Genomic DNA, 20,976 nt, shown 5'->3' with positions numbered 1-20,976 from the left:
GTCGTTTTAAAATCTGCATTGTAATGGCACTGCAGTGTTTTGACCGCGTTGTAAAGGTTGTTTACCCCTGATTGGAGACTATGGGTGGAAAACCGGGAGGACTCTGTGTTCTTACACACTTTAGGAGAAGCAATACCTAATTATTGCACAAACAATGCGGTCACTGCCACCTTGACCCAAACTGAATAGGACACGTTTAAGGTGTTTATTAGGGGAGCTGTATACAGGAGATAGTGGGAGTGAGGTGCACCTTGGTGGGGGAGAGTGAGATGCACGAAAGAGCACTGCATATCCTGGGTTTGAAGCAATAAATCCTAGTGGCTGAAGAACTGCTTGCGGCTCACACCGAGAAGCTTTGCTGTTTTGATTATCACAAATGTATGCTACAAACTCATATGGAGCAGGGCAAAGCAGGAACCCTGTTGTCCCAGCTAGCAGATCCCACGTCCAGAAACTCTTAAATTTTTTTAACAGATTCGGAAACATGTGAATGACTCTATACCCAAGAAGGGATAAGATTCACAAGGTTCTAATACTACACTGTATGCCCCCCACAGGAGCTGCCCCTCTGACAGATGAGCGACTTTATAGAAACTGCTGACCTCCTGGTCCTCACAGGGGAGGAAGTCGAGGCTGTGTGGGGGAGTCATAATGCTTCAGGAGGTGCAAGTAGCAAATAAGGCCATGGCACGAGGAAGGGTTCCCAGTTCTGACAGACTACCCATGGAATGTTTTGCTGCCTAAGCTGATGACTTGGCGACTTAGCGACTTGGCTCCCCAGCTGGTTACTATCTATGCACCGGCCAAGAAGCTGGGATAACTCCCCAACTCTACTAACAAGGTACTGATGATTCCACTGCTGAAACCGGACTGCCCCTCTCACAATGTTATGGCATACCACCCTCTGTCCATGTTGAACAAGAACTATAAACGTCTTAGCCAGATATTGCTGACCCGCTTACTCCCCCTTATGACCAGACTCATACATGCAGATCAAGCTGGATTTATCCCAGGGCACAACACAGCTACCAACATTTGTAGGCTCCTTGTGGTCCTTGAGGCTGACATCCCTGACAAACACAAGGCAGTAATTGTAGCAGTTGATAATAAAAAGGCATTTTATAGTCTCCGGTGGGACTTCTTATACCAAACAATACTGAGGATGGGTGTTGGGCAGGGATTTGTGTAGTAGACCAAGCTGTTGTAGTATGCACCTACAGCCAGAGTCCAAACTGGAAAATGGTTTTCTGACTCTTACGACATTGGAAGGGGCACTAGACATGGATATCCAGTTGTTATTTGCCATGGCTGGCAGAACTGTTTCCTTGCACGGCACACACTGGTGCCTCATTGAGAGACCTTGGAGCAGTCACTATCCTGGAGCAGTTTGGGGCTGTCTTTGGGCTCTGTATTAACTGGCAAAAATCGTACCTTTTTCCTCTCTGTCGGGACATGCCTCAGCCCCTGGACGTTCACGCCTCACGGTCTGTCATGGGAGGAGTAGTTTTAGAGGGAAACACCTGACAGAATCTACTGGTATGGAGCTGCTGCAGAGGAGTAACAGCAGAAGGAAGCAGGTTTAAGTGACAAATTGTTTAACCTATGTCAGACTGGGAGTTGTTTCAGCCACAGCAGAAATCTACACCATCATATTTAGCCAACTACTGTTTAAAAATTAAAGGTTAAGGAAACTGATACAGATATCCATACAGGCCTAACGAAAGCCTGCACCAATTGTTAATGTAGTTTCACTGAACATAAAGGCTTCAGAAAAAAGCAGAAATGTATTTTACACTGAATGATCTATCAATATATTTCTTTTTTGTTTTTTTTAAATATTTTATTTTACCGATCAGGTAGAAACAAGTCTGTTACAAAACAATTACCATGATTCACAACACATAAATCCATTGGGTCAGATACATATTATACAAACCTTGGTATTACTATCACCTCGATAATTGTACAATACATCTAAAACCAGCATTAACCGGTAAGAAAAACCCTGGGGCACATGCGAATGCCAGAGGGAGGAAAAGCTTCCCTTGTGTAATAATGCATAATTCCAAATTCATAAAATCATCAGCATAATTTATGATACCTGAGCATTAAATACACAAAAATGACAAAGTTGAGTGACAGGACCCCAAGCTGAAACCAAAATATAAACGAGAGAGAATCTCTCTTGCATACTGCCAAACTATCAAGGAGGCCATAGGCTTGCATAGTATGAGCGTAGTCTAATGATTGCAATCAGGACATTTAGATTAGTCATACACCTCGTAACAAATGTCGCAGAATTTTTTTAGGGCGCTAAGGGCCATATGTATGAAGCTAATTTTTGGTCGCAAACGCTGCGTATCGCTAAAAAGAGCATTTGCGACCAAAAATTCGCTTTTTCCAATGTATGAAGTAAAAATACATCGCAATTTAAGGAATCGCATCAATAGCGATTCCTTAAATTGCGTGAGCCAGAATTCTGCGAATTCCCTTGCGATTCCTTATTCTGCGATCATGCAGTTCACGAAAATCGCAAATAATGAAATCGCAAGTAAGGAATCGCAATGGAATGTATCAAAAATTCACAATTTGCAAATCCAGCAAAATCGCAAATTAAGAAATCGCAATTACCACAAAGTGGGAGCAGGTGGTAACCAGGTGCAAAGTATATAAGGAATCCCACAATGCAACAGACTCTTTTGCACAATGTCTGGGCTGTACTTCATTGCGAGGAGGCGAAGACTGAGAGCTGCTGCACAGAGGAGGAGGCGCCAGGAGAGGATATTCCGTGAGCGCATCACCATCTACTAGCACACAGAGGAGGACATCTACACCCATTACAGACTGGAGGAAGACAGTATACTGGATTTAATTGAAGAGCTCAGACCCTATCTAGAACACCCCACACGCCGGACACAAGCCATCCCCACTCACATCCAGGTCCTGTGTTCACTACACCTGCTGGCCTCAGGTTGTTTTCAGGGGGTGATAGCCTCAGTAGGAGAGGTGTCACAAAGTGCCCTGTAGCGCTTTTTCCATGCATTCCTCGATGCCATGGTACAGAGAATGCAACACCACATACACTTCCCCAGCACCCCACAGGAACAAGCCTAGACCAAGCTGGACTTCTACAACATTGCCCAATTCCCCCACGTCATAGGATGTATCGATGGGACTCATATCGCTATTTCACCCCCTCACACAATGAGTACATATACAGGAACAGGAAATGCTACCATTCACTTAACATACAGGTGGTGTGTGATGCGAAAAACATCATAACAGACATAGTAGCAAAGTATCCTGGCAACACACATGACACGTTTATTTTCCGACACAGTGGGCTATACCGTAGACTCTCCAGAGGTGAATTTGGCGAGGGATACTTACTAGGTAAATGCACTTAGACATAGGGCACATTACTACTGACTACCATGTGCATTTCAGTGACTAACCATGTACATTTCTAACCACAGGTGACAGTGCCTATGCAGTCCGGGACTTCATCTTGACACCCTACCTCAATCCTAGAACTGCTGGTAAGCGGAGATTCAATCGGGCACACATTAGCACAAGAGGCACCATTGAAAGAACATTTGGCATACTGAAGAGCAGATTTCGCTGCATCCATAAAAGCGGAGGAGCGCTCCAATACAGCCCAGAAACTTGCTGCAAAATGGTGGTAGCATGTGCCATGCTGCACAACATCGCCACAAGGAAAGGCACGGCAGTGGAGTTGAGTGATTCAGATTCCTCTGACGTGGAGGGACCTGGACCTGGACGCATGACAGCTGGTGTCGCTAGTGCTGCAGCTGGCCACCATAGGCGTGATGAGATCATGCGCAACTACTTCTAGGTAAGAAATAATGACACAATGACAACTCAAATGGGTGTAACTGTGTTTAATTAGCATGTGAACATTGCCACATATCCTCTGTGGCAACTACTCACACTCCAAATGAAAAGCACATGTTTTCAGTCACAGTGCAAAAATTAAACTTGTGTGACGGCAAAGTCATCCTAATTGTGCGTAGCAGGCCTATTGCTCCTGCCACTACGGCGCCTCTCCTGGGTGGGTGGTGGGGTGTTGTTGCTCCGCACAGACAGGGCGCCCTCCTCACTGGGAGTCAGTACTCCAGGGCCAGCTGTACGGAGGGCCGCAGCTCGTCCAGAGCAGATGTAGCCTGCACGACTGCAGTGGTGATGTCTTGCATGCCATGTGAGAATTCACGCTGCATTAGAATGCTGCGCCTGGATGACACGTTGATGGCAGAGGCCAATCTGTTGATGGCCCGTGTGTAATGGTCCATGCGGTCCTGCTCCCTGCGCCGTGCAGCACGTTCTGCGCGCAGCTCCCCACATAGCTCTTGCATGGCGCACCTCACCTCTCCTTGTATGCCCCTGAGCCCTGCCCTCATCTCTCGCTGTAACGACTTAATGTTTTTCGCTTGCAGGCACTGCACCTGGAGCATGTTTAATTCCAAGCCTGCAAAGACTGACTCCTCTTCCTATTCAGCAAAGCTGCTGGCTCTGCGTTGTCTGTGCCTGCCTGTGCCCTGTAGACGTTGGCTGTCCTGTGGCCTGGACTGCAAATTGACATTAATGTCCTCTGCCTCGTCCTCCATTGGGGGCAGTGGCCTCACTATGTGCGGCCTCTGTCTCTTGGGAGGATTGACAGGGCTGTCCTCCCCATCTGTATCTGGCTCCTGCCCTGCATCTCCGGAGTCTGGATGATCCCTCACTGTTCCACTGCCTGTGGGCTGTGTAGTTGCTGGTGCTGTGGACAGAACAGCACACATTAATTTTCTTTATACATTTGCTATTTGAAAATAAATTGTCTACACGTTTGGGTATACGTTACCTATTCTTATCCCTTTCCTGACCTGCACATGCCAATTTTGCCTAGCGTGGCTGCTTAATACAACTTAGATTGACTTTTGACTACATCTCCCATAATGCATTGCTGTAACTGCCTTTATAACTGCTTTGACTTTGATTGTGCTTCCCCTACCCACTAGGTTGCTGAAGGGGGTCTGGGGGGGTGGGGTTTGGGTTATGATGGCATGATTCTTACCTGGTGTGGATGCTTGTTGGTCCGAGCTGTCTAGGTCAGCCACGCCCGTCAGGCTCTCTGGTACCAGAGTACCCTCTACAAGTTCCTGATTCTGGCACAGTTGATGTCCCTCCACCGGTGACCTGTGACTGCTCCATCCTGGCAGCTAGCTTTTCTTTGGAGCGCTGGCGCAGGTCGTCCCAGCGCTTGCGTAGTACCTCCACACTCACTGTGTGTGACTCCCAGGGCATTTACTTGTGCCTGTATGTCAGCCCAAATACTTCTTTTCCTGGTCTCTGGCACCTTCAGGGAACTTTTGCCAAAGAGCAAATCATGGTTAGGCACCATCTCCTGTATGAGGGTCTCTATTTCAGCCTCAGAAAACTTCATTTTCCTTTTCCTGGCACATTCTCCTTCCTGCTGCTGTGTCCCAGCCATTTCCTTGTTGCCACTTTCAGCCATGGTGTGCCTGGAGCAGTCTTCAGTCTCCCACTCTCCCTCTCTGTGAGTCTCCCTCAGCAAACACTGTTGCAGCATGGGTAGTCTGTTACTTCCTGGTGGTGATGTCATCAGACTGCACCAGTATTCAGATTGGCTGTTTAGCGAAAATCGCATATTTTCTATTTTTCCCATTAAGGAATCGCAAATTTGCGATTTTTTCCGGATTAAGGAATCGCTTTTCACTTTCTCGCAGATAAATAGCGATTTTTACCGGATCGCTATTTATTTGCAAATTATTTCATACATCTGGATTTGCGATTCGGAATCAGCGATTCGGTAAAAATCGCTAATTCAGAATCGTAAATCTTGTCCTACATACATATGGCTTTCATTATTTGAGCGTGTAGCTTTTCTCTTTGCCTCACTTGTTTCATTTTACCTACGCATGAATCAGAAGAGGGAATTCAGAAGACTTACACTTTTGTAAAATAGGCCATTTGACCACCTAGTTCGCGATAAACGGAAACTGTTGCTGTCTTAACACCATCGCTGCTGCAGCAATTCCCCTCCTGTGCTGCAGATTGTGCATTCCCATTGTTCATGACGAGCTCAGCTCGTCATCAGCACAGCTCAACCGTGCCTCATGACGAGCTGAGCTCGTCATGAGCATCAAAGGGATTAAAGTAATTTGCCTGTGAGGAGCTGGTAGACCAAATAGAGCCCCAAGAGGGCCTCGGGTAATGCAAACTTGTAGCCTCTCACGGATCAACTGGAATATCTTAGTCCAGAAGGGAACAAGGGCACGACAGGTGAAACAAATATGGAGCTAATCACCTTTGTTGTGTCCACATCGAAAGCACACAGTGGAGAATATTTTTTGAATGCATAAAGGTGTGTTGTGTAGCATCAATTTTGAAGAAGAGTTCATTCCTTTATAATTTGCATTCCTGATGGCTTTGTGAGCCATTTGATTATACCAGCCCCAAGTATGCTGATCTATCTTGCATCATTTGGAGGTTACGATATTGGTCAGTGCAGCAGGCACAACCATTTCACGTAATTGCTGATGAAGCAGGCGGTACCAATTGTCTATCCCAGTTAAACTGCAAACAAAATACGCTTGACTAATTCTTGCAGCTAGTAAACTGGTTGTCAGCTGATAATTCCGTATATAGTGGGTGATTTGAAGGTGTGGAAAAAGCTAATTCGTTGGAGATCTTGGGATTACCAGCAATCAGCTGTTGTCAGGATTGCATTGTCCCCGCCAACATGAAGTCGCTAAGCCTAGAAAAGCTCACCTTTTCCCATCCTCTTATAACTCCGATTCCCAAATGTATACCAGGCAGCGCACATTCCTTATTTACATACGGAGTGAAATTGAGGGAACTGAAACTGCTCTTTGAGTTTGGTGTACCTAAAGTCCAAGATGTGTGGGATCTTAAAAATGGCAAGTTTAGGGAGCTTGAGGATTTTAAGAAAAGAGGGAGCTGAATATGGGTATGTCATAACATTTGCAGAGGGTAGAACCAGTTTGAATGGTTACTCGAGTCTCCTGCCTGAATAATCCAATCAAGAAATGCTGCCTGATAGTATTTCTTAATGTGCGGGAGCACTAGCCCTCCATCTTCAATATCAAGTTGTGATGTCATCAAATTGGTACGAGACTTCTTCCCCTGCCGCAGAAAATGGCGTAATGCTTAATCTCTTGTGTTAAAACAAGATTGATGAACATTGATCATATTAGTAAAAACAAGCATTGGAAATGCAATAGGTCTCGCAGCATTAGAGTTAGTGCTTTTAGAATTGTTTATGGGTTTTTTTGTAAATCTTTAGCATTTTTGTTTCCTGTAGCCAATGCTAAAGAATTAAAAAAAAAAGCCATAAACATTTCTAAAAGCTCTAACTCAAATGCTCCGAGACCTATTGCACTGTGTGAGGGTGAGGGGTTGAGGGTGAGTGAGGGTGAGTGAGGGTGAGGGTGGGTGAGGGTGAGTGAGGGGTTGAGGGTGAGTGAGGGTGAGGGGTTGAGGGTGAGTGAGAGTGAGGGTGAGTGAGGGTGAGTGAGGGTGAGAGTGAGGGTGAGTGAGGGTGAGGGTGAGTGAGGGTGAGGGTGAGTGAGGGTGAGTGAGGGTGAGGGTGAGTGAGGGTGAGGGTGAGTGAGGGTGAGGTATTGAGGGTGAGTGAGGGTAGAGGGTGAGAGAGGGTGAGGGTGAGTGAGTGTGAGGTGTTGAGGGTGAGTGAGGGTGAGGCGTTGAGGGTGAGTGAGGGTGAGTGTGGGTGAGGGTGAGTGCGGGTGAGGTGTTGAAGGTGAGTGAGGGTGAGTGTGGGTGAGGGTGAGGGAGGGTGAGGGGTTTAAAATGTTACTCAACAAGTGATTAAATTGCATCCTAAAGTACGTAACAGCTTTTAACTAACAGAGCCCCTTGTATCACTCAGAGTAAAATAGTTATTGAAAAGTTGCAATTTGCACTTAGCACAAAAAAGTCTATGTGCACACTTATAATAAAAGGTGCCCCTCTTTTATTATGTGCATTCCGGTGATGATAAGGTTTTTTTTAAGCACAGACAAAAAGCCAGTCCACATTTCATCAATTTGGGGCATTATTACTGCCTATGTAACTGTTTAATCTCATCGGCAACAGCTTGATATCAGGCTGTAACGACCAAAAGATAACCAACTAATATTTGCTATGGGTCTGCCATTGTGTTGCAACTGACTTTGAGCTGGAAACATGTTTTGTTGAAATCTGTAAACTATGCAGCAGATGGCGGAATACATTGGCTAGTATAAAATAAATCCAGAAGATTGAAAATACCGCAGAAACAATAATTTGAGAGGTCCTGCTTACAGTACATAGTGTTGTGCAAATGTTATATTGAGAGATATATTGCTTATCCGTGTTCAGACTGAATACGGTTGTGATATCTTGTTTAGCCGTGGGCGTACCAAGTTGTGAAAGTTATCCCCAAGATTGTTCTTTGGCTGTTTCAGGACGGTTTGCAGTTTGGTGACTAAGTTGAGGATGGTCTGGCCACTTCCTCAATGAGTCTGTGATCCGTGCTATTTAGTTGTCTATTCTATGATTGCAGGAGTCTGAGCTGGATGTTTTCTTGCGAAATTGTTGGTTTATATGTGTGGCGTCATTACACTGGCTTGTAAATTACCGTTATTTTCTCCTCAAGCGAAAGGATCGGAGACACGGCGACACGGCGGGCAGGGGAGGGGGCGGAGCGGGTAAAATAAACAAACAAGACGGAGGGAAGAGAGGGGAGGGGGGAGGAGAAATGCGACACGGCGGGAAGGGGAGGGGGCGGAGCGGGTAAAATAAACAAACAAGACGGAGGGAAGAGAGGGGAGGGGGGAGGAGAAATGCGACACGGCGGGAAGGGGAGGGGGCGGAGCGGGTAAAATAAACAAACAAGACGGAGGGAAGAGAGGGGAGGGGGGAGGAGAAATGCGACACGGCGGGAAGGGGAGGGGGCGGAGCGGGTAAAATAAACAAACAAGACGGAGGTAGGAGAGGGGAGGGGGGAGGAGAAATGCGACACGGCGGGAAGGGGAGGGGGCGGAGCGGGTAAAACAAGACGGACGTGCACGCGCTTTTAAGCTCAATGCGCATGCGCATTGAGCTTAAAAGTCACGGACACTGCAAGGAATCGCCACGATTCCTTGCAGTGGATAAAGAGTGGATAAGCCCCCATAGTCTCGCTTGCTCGATGCGCATGCGCATCGACAGGCGAGACCTAACAAATAGCGCGAGGATAGCCATTTTAATTAGAACAATTTGCCCTATCATTCTCAGGGGCAGGGACTGCCATTGAAGTAACATACTGCACAACTCATTAAGGATGGCGGTGTAGGTTAGTTGGGATAAGTCTGCAAAACTATGCAGGATAGAAATGCCCAGATACCTAATAGGGCGAGAGGCAGAGTAGTGTGGCCTCATTTCGGCGCGTCGGATTGAGGAGGTGCTATTAAATTGCAGTTTTATCTGTGCGAATGAAGGCACTATGTGAACGAAGAGTTTAAATTAGTCTGTTCACATGCATTCAGTCATGGGCACTGAAAGTTACTGTCATTGCAGTATCCCTAAGTGAAAAGGGTTCAGATCAACTTATTCAAGAGATAGTGGAAAGAGTAAGCATTTACCACCCCCCTCAATTCCTTTTGTTTTACACCCACAGCATAAAATTCATGTTAAAAGGGCAGGTCATAGCCAGACGTGTGAAGTGGTTTTCCGAGCTAAACAGAGGCACCAAAAAAGATCTAACTGAGAATATACCCCAAAAGAGCGTTTGACCTGCTACAATAATTTCAGTGTAAACAGCAACATTATTGCCCCAGAATTATGTATGTAGGAGTACTTTGTATCTTTGACGAAGGTAATCGCAAAGTCTGTGTAAAAGAGACACCGGCTGAACACGAAATGCGTTGTATTGGTTCTTGTAGGAATAAGTACTGTGTTTTGTGAACTTTACGAATTATGGATAGTGGTTGGATCAGACGTGGAAAGCTGAGTTCAAGTTCAAGTTCAGAGATTTGTATAGTGCACTACTCACCCAGAGGGTCTCAAGGCGCTTGAGGGGGGGTGGGTGCTTTACTTATCGAATAACCAGGTTTTTAGCTGCTTTCTGAAGGAGAGGTGGTTCTGTGTAAGGTGGAGGTGGGTGGGGAGAGAATTCCAGGTTCTGGCTGCTAAGTAGGAATGATGTATAATGTACATGGAATAGCGCTGATTATATAAACTAGTCTGCTTACTGTTTTTCTTTCTTGTGCTACCTTGGTTGGGGTGCACAGATGATTTACTTTGTTTTTGATATCTCTACTATTTTTGATATCTCCTTCTTATGTATCATAGTGTTAATATTAATGATGTCTTTAAAGTCATAACAATGGTGTTGTTGCTCTTATGACATTAATCGGGTCAATGCCTCACCACAGAAATGGGCTGTGACCTTCGACTACAGTCTACTAATATCCAACTACATTCTGTGTTTAACTTCCAGCAAGAATATCTTTGTGGCTACGACCATGCACCGATGTGTGGAGCAGCATCTGTGGTCCTGTTACATGAGTTCTGCGAGGGCGCAATAGGTGTTTATGCCAGTTGTTGTGCCAAGGTGAATTTTCATACTGCAGAAGGGGCCTCAGATGCTTTTGCATTTCATGTACAACATAGATGGTGCAGGCACACGTTCTGCGCTCACCTGTTCAAAAGGGGTATTCCATAACCTGCATGTGTGCAGCATACGCCATATAACAGATTCACGCACAGGGGCAAACAGGCAGTCAGTCACGAAGTAAGCTGACTGTACACTATATTGTAATAGATGCAAGTTAGTGTGCTGCACGAGGATGCCCTTTGAGAGAGAGCACAGTGGTCTCAGGAACCCTCCCAGGCATCAACAACATAGTGGGCCTGGGTGTGAAATTACGCTCCTCTCGTGGACTTTGCAGTTTTTTTCCCACTCCATGTTCTTTGTAGCACGCAGAATTCCAAAAAAACACAGAGCAAACCTTTCTCCAGACCACCTCCTGGCAAGATTTCTCAACAAAGAAAAACTGTTGAATTCACTGGTAGTGAAAGATGAAGCGTAACTGGAAATGTAGGTAAGTACTTGCGGAATTGTAGCCTCTGCTGGGAGAATGCACTTTTTATGTAATTTTTGTGCACTGTGCTTTGTCTGCACAAGGTGCACCTGATAATGGTACACCAAGTGCAGACTGGGATCATAAGTTGGATTAGTGTAGTGCAGTCCCTCGATCATAACAATGTATGTGTCCACCTGATTATAGGTGCAAAATATAATAATATATGTTCTATTTTTTTAATGAATTATTTTAGGTTCTGTCAGTAGTAGTTCATATTGGTAGTTCTGTGTGCTCACTTGCTTAAATTTGTTTACATACTTGAGCAGCGTGCATTGAATAATTCTTGCAGGAGACTGGCAGGTGTGAGAGGCTTGGACTGATGGCCCCTGATAGTGTAAGTAGCTCCTCCATGTTAGTGAGTCTGGCCGATAAAGTAGTGATGTGAGTCCTACCCTGAAAGAGGAGACAGCAGGTAGAGAGTTGCTCCACAGTGGAGCAAAAGAGGGAGCAGTGAGAGGGAAGCCCAGGGAGTTAGTGCATTTTCACATGGAGTCAGGCGAGAATACAGCTAGACAATAGCTTTGCCCCTGGAAATATAGTTGGAGGTGTAGGGGGGAAATATCAACTGGCCCCTCAAGCTGCTTGAGAATGTTAAGGGTCTCTGGTGAGGGGACATTTTATGTGAGGTAGCATTACGAGGGTTTGGATAGGGAACCATGAAACAAAACAAAAGTGGTAGAGAGGGTGCGTGCTAGGATCCTGGGGCAGTGAGGCCCTGGGGTTGTGTGGTTGACTGGAATGGGGGGGGGGGGCGGGGGGGGGGGGGAAGGCCTCTGATACGGGGAAGGTTGCAGTCTGAAACCTACTGCCTTCATCGGGCAGTGTTCCTATATAACAATGGACATTCCAAGTCACGTTATTTTTTATTGTATAAATTATTTTATCTTCTGTGAGTAGTAAATGACTATTTGCATTTGTAAGCTCCCTTAAAATACATATCAACACACACCTGAAATTAGATTCAATCCTAACTGAATAATGTTGCTAAAGCTTAGGGGCGTATGCAAAACAATCATGTGCGTCAGCTCTTCTAGGAATGTGAAGAATTCGTTTCCAAAGAAAACATCAGAAAAACGCGGGAACCAGAAGGAAAATGAGATGGAAACATAACTCCTGTCATTTATACGGAATATCCAACTCAAAGGTCAACAGTGCAGCACTATCCAGCCAGTGCACCCCACCTCCATTTACGTCTTTTCCATCTATCTGATATTCCAACTGTACTCCGTACCACCTCAGCCTCTTAATTGTTTCACAAAATGCTTCAACTTGTTCGGTTGCTCTTCAGCCCTGACCCCGGTGCAGCAGGTGTTTGCATCTGGTGGAATTTCTTTCTGCAGCTGAGCGCCTGCGAGCATCTGCGGCGCCTCCCTCCCTCCCCCTCAGCTCTCATGCCTTTGTCATTCGCACGCGTGGATTTTCGTTTTACTGTGTGTTCCCGCTGTAGGAAAGGCCGGAGCGCTGGCACCGCTGCGCATGGGATATCTGGCTGAGGGACTGTCTGCAACTGTAAAACCGCTTTGGGCCTTGAAAGAAGATGAGACAAATGAGGGGACGTAATCCGTATTATAGGAAAACCAGATAGTTTAGTGGTATAGCCTTAGATGTAGATTCACAACCCTTCCAGCGTTTGTACAAATATTGCAAGACTTTCAGCCTTGCCCACACGCCTCCAGAAAACCCCTCTCATATTTCAGCGTTCTTTGCCTGGTGGCCTCTTTGTCTGGCATTTTGCACTTGGCATGCAAGGATGTCATGTAGTTCCGCCTGTTACTTCATAGGCAGAGGGTAGAGAATGCCAGTCTGGCGGGAAAGGGCGATGAAGAACAACAACTCAGTTCATCTCGAGGACAGTTTGCGCCCAGGGAGGATGGTTAAAGAGGAGTAGGCGTTTGAAAAATAGGGGATGCCTACTTCCAACACAAAACAGTACCATTTACATACGTAATTTTAAAAGGACAAAAACTACGGTCGTTCAGAGCCCGAATTAGTTATCAGCTATATGATGAAAACAAGTTTCACAACAAGCATTGACAGACAAAGCTAGTATGTCTGATCTCGAGCAAGCGTGCATTTTTTTTGTTGCAAACATATGCAATGGAAAATTGGCAACAATTTGAAGCATACAAAAACGACAGCCCTGGAACTGAAGTGTGCTCTTTTGAGATGGCTGTTCACATGTGCTCTGGCAAAATACCATCCTGCACCTTGTATGTAAACTAATACCAACACGGGACCCAACCATTGCTGGATGCTGCAGTGGACCTATGGAAATGTATGTGTGTATGTCTATATTTTTATTATGACATTTTTAAACATATGGCTAATGTAACAGTTTAAACTGTCACTAGCCTAGACCTCATATAATAAGCATTGGCAAAGCCAATAGGTCGTGTGGGTAAAATCGGCTGGCTTACCTAATGCTTTTTGTGTAGTCCATCATGGATGTGCATGCACCAGCAGTGGCCTTCTTTGCATAGGATTATACAAATAATCAGTGGTGGCAATCTTTGAAAGAGTTTGTAAAAATATTACAAATGCATTTAAAACTGGCCACCACGGATGTAACACATCAGCACGGTCATCTAAAAATCCATGTATAATATTCCAACAATCCCATTGAAGATGGCTGCGGTGGATGCACGTGGATCTACAGCACTCATCTTTTGTATACATTTGTAAGATTTGAAGAAACCCATTTACGAATGGGCACAGTGAATGCATGAACATACAAGGTAGACATCTTTTGAATGTCTTTGTTCACAAAATGAAAAAAAAAATTATTGGGTGCCCGCCACACATGTTGGCGCTCACACAACGCATCATGAATTGCATAAAATAAAATTAAGATCGACTAACACCCAGCGCAAAGCAGGTGCAAAAAGTGAGAAAAAAACATTAAAATTATGTGGGAGGGGGTGACAAGTGGGGAGTGGTGGGGGAACAATGGAAGCGGGTGGAATGGGGCACATTTAAAATAGAAATGAGCAGGATGGAATGCGTGAAGCAATGTGGGAGCTGAGGAGTTTGAAAAGGGAAGCAATATGGAGAGCAAGATGGCCAGGGGCAAGGCGAAGGGGAAGCAGCACATGGGGACAGGAAAAAAACACACAAACTCATATGGAGTGTTAAAGACAAGAAAATGTAGTTCTCTGAATGCAAGTAACATTTGCAGTAGTAGTATAATCTAAAATCGAAATGCAGCTGGGCAGAAAAATCTAGATTAGAAAGGAAAGTCTTTGGATTAGGAGGAAACAACTGAGGCAGATAAAAAGTCTTCCAACCCTAAGCAATGGGCTGATCCAAAGCCCACTCAATTGGTCTGGCCAACAGGAAGCTAAAGTTGTCTGTAGCTGAGAATGGAAAGAATAAGAGGTGAATCTTTTGTAAGTGTCCAAAGTGTGGCCTTTTCCTGTATCCTCAAACCGCGGGAAAATCACAAAGGCAAGATTGTGTCATACTTAAACATTTTGATCTTAGGCCCACATATAAATGAGAAAATGCCCTTTTTACCCCAGATATATGCACGTATTCGTTTTTACAGAATTTTACTGTGTCATGTGCTATCTTGTTTTTTGGCTTATTAGTTTTATTTCATAAATGTAAGTTGGGTTCCTAAGCTGTATCGCATTGTTTGAACCTTTGGATATTGCTCTTCTGTGCTATAACCCTCAGTGCACAAAATGCTCTTGTGGGCACACAATTCCTGATTCACAGAGTCAGGTACTGCAGATTTGCCCACATGTCTAACCTAAGCTGCAATTAAAATGTCTTTTCCACATTTAGAAGATTAGGTATTTTATATGAATTGGTCTTCCAAACAACTAAAGAGGGTTTACAAAAAAATGTAAAGGAGAGCCCACTTATCTAAAAGAATCGAAAAACCTTTGCTCCGGTTACCATGTTTTCCATATTCATTCAGAAACATTCTTGCCTCCAGAAAGCTTCACAAGTGACTATTACAGATCACTTCAATTGAAATTCATGTGTATGATCATCAAAAACAATGGCAATATAAATATCCTGAACAAAGCCCTCAAACTCAATCAAACATCATAATTGTTAAAAACGTCCATTACCTATTAAAAACACCTCCCTTTGAAGCAAAGGCAAGCCCACGCCTCCTCCAAGAGACAATTAAGGTTTGTTTGTTTCAAAGGCTACAAAGAGCAGACACCACCTTCTTCAAAACTGGTTAATAAATCTATAGAGCTTAAATAGACAAATAGGAGGAAACTTTGTCCATACACAAGATACACTAGACCTTGCTGTTAACTGTGCATAGAAATGGATTGTACTGTGTATTTCCCCTGATGTATATTGTACACCTAAACCGCTACCGTCTATATGCCCATTGCCCGGACGAGCAGAAGAATAACTATGTGTCCGATAACTACTATTTCTTGATTTAAATTATGTCACTATAAGAATGTATGATTATAAATGCCAATACACATATTTTCAAGCAGACATAATCTTCAAATTCATTCCAAACTAATCGGTCTTCTGTATCCTATGTAAGAGATGCAAGCTCAGATTACGCCTAGTTCCACTTCTCTCACTGCCTGAGAAGATTTACAGAGAGGAAGCATAAATACTGATGACCTCTCCCTTGTGCTGTTACGATGGATTGAGGCGAGGAAATGAGAGCATTTTCTTTATCTTTATTTCTGAACTACCATGATGACTTATACTCTGGGATACAAAAGACCCCTTTGTTTGGGAAGGACTTCAAGACTATATCTGCTTAGACTGAATACATATGTTTGTCAGTCCTGAAGAAGGTAGAGGAAAAAGTTGGAATTTTCCACTGAAACATGTGTTGACATTTTTAGATGTCCACTGTTGGCTGTTCGACATGTTAGAAGTCCATAATCCTAGCCAAGTCCATAAACTCCAAGGAACTCTTCACCGTCATCCAGGAATTTACCAACCCCACAGCGAAGCCACAGACATCACCCCGTACAAAGACCTCTGCGACAAGCGTGGAAACTTCTTCAACCTCAAGATCAAAAACCTCTATGACAACTTCATCGACCATCCACCAGACACAAAAGCCGACCTGCCCCACGGACACGCCAGCCAGCCCAGCATCTCCACCTTGACGCTGATCACAGCGGATGACACCGCCTCGACCATGAAAGGTATCCACTTAGGAGCCCCCATGGACCCCTGCCCCACTCACATCTACCACAGAGCCGCTGCTGCCATCGCATCCAAACTACAACGCACCATCAACACTACCTTCCCAGACGACTGGAAAGAGCAGAAGTCAGGCCCCAGCTCAAGAAATCCACAGCCGACCCTACTGCCCTCAAAAACTACGAGTCCATCTCGCTCCTCCCCTTCGTGGCCAACGTCGCAGAGAAAATATTCAACAGAGAACTGAAACAATTCATTGAAGACAATGCCATCGTTGACCCGTACCAATCCAGACTCTGAAGCAACCACAGCACCGAGACTGCCCTACTCGCCGTCACAGATGATATCCGCACCCTCCTGGACCAAGGCCACTCCGCAGCCCTCATCCTACTCGACCTATCAACAGCCTTCAACGCCATTTCCCGCCACGCACTCATCACCGGACTACACAACGCTAGCATACAAGGAACAGCCCTAGATGGGATCACATCTTTCCTCACCGGAAGAAGCCAAAGAATCAGCCTGCTACTTTTCCTCTCCAATCCCATGAAAATCACCTGCGGAGTCCCACAAGGGTCATCACTGAGCTCGACCCTCTTCAACATCATAGCCCCCCTCACCGACAACAACAGGGCCTAAGCATTGTATCCTACACAGAAGACAGCCAGCTCATCCTCTCCCTCACCAAAGACCCCACCACCGCCAGGCTCAACTTCCAGAAAGGGATGCAGGACGTTGCAGTCTGGATGACCAACAGCTGCCTAAAACAACGCCGAAAAGAGAGAGGTCCTCCTCCTTGGAACCACCCCTTCAGTATGGGACAATATCTAGTGGCTAACCGCCCTCGGAAGCCCACCAACCCCCTCAGACCATGCCAAAAACATCAGCATCGTACTCGACTCATCCCTCACCATGAATCGACAGGCTAAGGCCATCACCTCCAGCTGCTTCAACACCCTCAGCACCCTCCGCAAAACTTTCAAGTGGATCCCCCCTGAGTCAAGAAAAACAGTCACCCACCCACTCATCACCAGCAGACTGGACTATGGAAACTCGCTCTATGCCAGCATAAACAAGTCCCTACTCTGCTTGCTCCAGACTAAACAGAACACCGCCGCCAGACTCGTCCTCTGCATTCCCCAGCACAAACACATCAGCCAACACCTACGAGAGCTCCACTGGCTCCCCATGGCGAAAAGAGTCAACTGCAAGATCCTCACCCACGCCTAAAAATGCCTACACAACACCAGACCCAAATACATCACTGACAGAATCAACTTCCACGTACCCAACATCACACTGGCCGGAACCACGTGCATCTAGAGAGCCAGAACGGGTGGAAAATCCTTTTCCCATATTGCAGCCAAGACCAGGAACAAGCTCCCAGCAGACATCAGACACGCCCCCTCCCTGAACACCTTCATGAAGGCTCTCATGACCTGCCTCTTCGGCTAATCAGAGCTGCTGACCCTTATCCCCTCAGCGCCTTGAGACCCTCACGGTTGAGTAGCGCACTTACAATTCCCTGATTGATTGATATTCACTGAGTGTATCTAGAAAAGGGCTGTTTAATGCATGTTGTTTCTTAAAGGCCACAACTTCAAGTAGAAGTGAGTCTGTACTAGGCAAGCACCTCTGAACATGGACCTGCCCTCAGTAGTAGCTAACTTAAGGAAGACAAGAAAAAAGTGTTATGGTTAATTTATTTGGCTCCTGATGATCAGGCAAATTTGAGTTCAGGCATTAACAGGTATAAATGTAATCCAGCCTAGGGAGGACCATCACTTGGATAACCTTTTTCAAGTCATGTTTAGGGAGCAACAGTATTATCCTGCAGATAAGTGTAAGTTGGAAGTTAGCGATTCTTGACATCAAGTTGATATGATTTCAGAAATGATAATTGCTGTCCAAAGTAAAACCTAAGGATTGGAAGATGAAAGGATGTGGCATCCTACTCCTGGGATATTCACTGAATCCAACCATGCTTGGACGGGCAGGTGTGGAGCCTATGGTGAGAAGAGGATGAACTCTGTCTTCCGGATATGAAACAGGAGGTGGTGTGTCATCCAGGTTTGTATTGTGGCTAGGGTTGAGACAAGTCTAGATATGTTGCTAGGGACTTTAAGGTGTAACTTGTTGTCATCTGAATATTGGTGATAGTATACACTTGAGTGTTTAATGAGATAGCCAAAGAGAGCGAAGAATAGCTTGAATAAGGAGGGTGCTAGAACTCAGCCTTGTGGGACCCTTTAAGAGACAGCAAAATGCTGTTAAAGGGTATGACCACTTTATTCAAGGGCAAGTAGGTCTCAATGAAAGATTTTAAGAAATGTAAGGCCACCCATGAGATATTTTAAGATACTAAAGGCGTACCTATTGGCAGACAGTGTCAAAAAATTCTGAGATTCAACAGTTTTATGTTATGTTATGCTTATTAGTAAAGCACACTATCACCCACAAGGGTATCCCACTGCTGAGCAGGAGTGTGTGGCTATCCCTGCCTGTGGTAGGTTGGTTAATTGAAATGCCAAGTCTTTAGTCTTTTACAGAATTTAAGAAGAGAGGAGTAGACTCTGATGTGTTGTGAGAGGACGTTCCACCCTTTATGAGCGATGTAAGAGAATGACTGTCCTCCTGATCTTTTTCTGTGTATCTTAGGATGTGTGCAAGTAGGAGTCCTGCGGAATTGAGGTGTCTAGGTGTGTTAGACAGGGCATCTTTGCCATGGTTTCCCCTGACTCTTTGCCTCTTGAGTTGTTTTGCCAACTTCATTTTAGTGGCTTTAGGATCCCACTGCTAACCAGGTCTAAAGTGCATATGCTCTTTACTCTAAACATGGTAACATTGGCTTATCCACAGTTGGCCTAATTCATTTACTTCTGAGACCATAGAAGAGCGCACTATATGTGCCCAGGGCCTGGAAATTAAATGCTACTAGTGGGCGTGCAGCACTGTAAACATGGCTCAGGCATGTTATTGCAGAGCCTGTGTGTGCAGTTTTGAACTGCCATTTTGACCTAACAAGTTAACCAACTTGCCAGGCCCAAACCTTCCCTCTAATTACATATGAATCATCCCTAAATTAGGCCCTAGGCTGCCCCATGGGTAGGGTGCAGTATATTTAAAAGATAGGACATGTACTTTTGAAAACTGCTAAATTTGGTTTTTCACTACAGCGAGGCCTATCTCTCCCATAGGTTAACATGGGCATTGCCTTAAAACATCTTTTAAGTGTATTTTCCCATTGAGAGCAGATAGAGATTTGGAGTTTGGTGTCTTTGGACTCAAAATTTTAAAAATAGTGACGTTGGCTTTTAAGTTGCAAGTCTAAAAATGCCAATTTTAGAAAGTTAATGATCCTACTAGAAAAAAAAGTCTTAGACAGAGTCTGCACTACTTGTGCGCTTAATTACTGCATCATCAAAATGAACCACTGTATTAGTAATGGATAATACAATAACACATAATCAAACACCATTCAAATGACTCATGTAAACAAATTAATCAAAATACTGCGCGTGGGTTCGTTGATTCATTCCTTCATGAATCCTTGTTTTATTCATTTTTTTGCTGGAATTTTCTTTTTCTCAACAAAACATCTTGCAATTGAGCATCATAAATGCTGGGCGTAAATCACTCTATCCCAATGCATTCCGGGTGCTGATTACATTCTTCCTCATGGGAATCTTCACACCCATGTGTCTGTATGTCAATCGACTTAAACAGAGACAATAAGGGTTCCCAACTTGAGCACATGGAATAATGGTTGCCGAACACTTTTGAACGTTACGCAACTGACTGTGGATTACGTTTTCCCGGCATACTGTGATTGGCTATGTTCACACGGCATTCAAGCACTTCATGATTACTCTCTGTTTCCTTTTCAAATCTTGAAATAGACAGGATATTGTGGGCAGTATACATTGGCTTCGCTAAGAACGACATTGGACATATTTCGCCAGGATTTTCAGTACCAGGAACTCGAAGTACCTTTATTAGTTTTTGAGTGTAGGGGATTTGCAGTCTCATTATTTGGAATAAAACCCTTATTGTCTCTGTGGAAGGGTGTAATCAGCACCCGAATGTGTCTGTATGTGAATGTTGTTTGATTATGTGTTATTGTATTATCCATTACTAACACAGTGGTTCATTTTGATGACGCAGTAATTAAGCGCACAAATATTGCAGACTCTAAGACTTTTTGTCCTAGTAGGTTCATTGATTAAATATTGGCGGGGGTAATACCGCCACAGAGGAAGCACATACAAATTCATATTTATAGATTCTTTGGTTCACTTGTCAAGTGTCAATAATCTGAGTGCATCATCAGGTGTTTTTCTTCCCCTAATTTTAGAAAGTTGGCATTTTTAATCATCCTGTGCCTCCGCCTGTCTCCGAATACACGTCTCCATTAGGGTGACATATGACCTTTGTGCATTCCCTCTAGACAATCACACAAAGAGAGCTGGGATGTGACATTTTCATCCTGATAGCCCATCACCAGGCTTATGGGCCTTTCTGAGGTAGATTGGGAGGGACAAGCTGATACGTTTACCTGAATAGGTCTATGCCTGTCCCCACACAAATAACCACATACCCTCCTGTAGTGAAACCGGAGCCAGGGCAGGAAAGGCAGCGACCTTGTGATCTTCAAAGGCCTCTTTGATGCCGCCCCACCTCAAAGGCA

At 44.8% G+C, this 20,976-nt stretch overlaps 1 protein-coding gene across 1 annotated transcript in view; it reads right to left on the bottom strand.

Moving 5' to 3' along the window:
- The window catches only part of SUGCT (succinyl-CoA:glutarate-CoA transferase), a 3,450,745-nt gene that overhangs the window by 12,550 nt on the left and 3,417,219 nt on the right, over window positions 1–20,976 (bottom strand). The gene's annotated exons all lie outside the window — the stretch shown is intronic.

This window comes from Lissotriton vulgaris, chromosome 4_1 (assembly GCF_964263255.1).
Source record: "Lissotriton vulgaris chromosome 4_1, aLisVul1.2, whole genome shotgun sequence".
NCBI lineage: Eukaryota > Metazoa > Chordata > Amphibia > Caudata > Salamandridae > Lissotriton > Lissotriton vulgaris.
The sequence above is the reverse complement of the archived record's forward strand: the minus strand, read 5'-3'. Positions and strand labels throughout refer to the sequence as shown.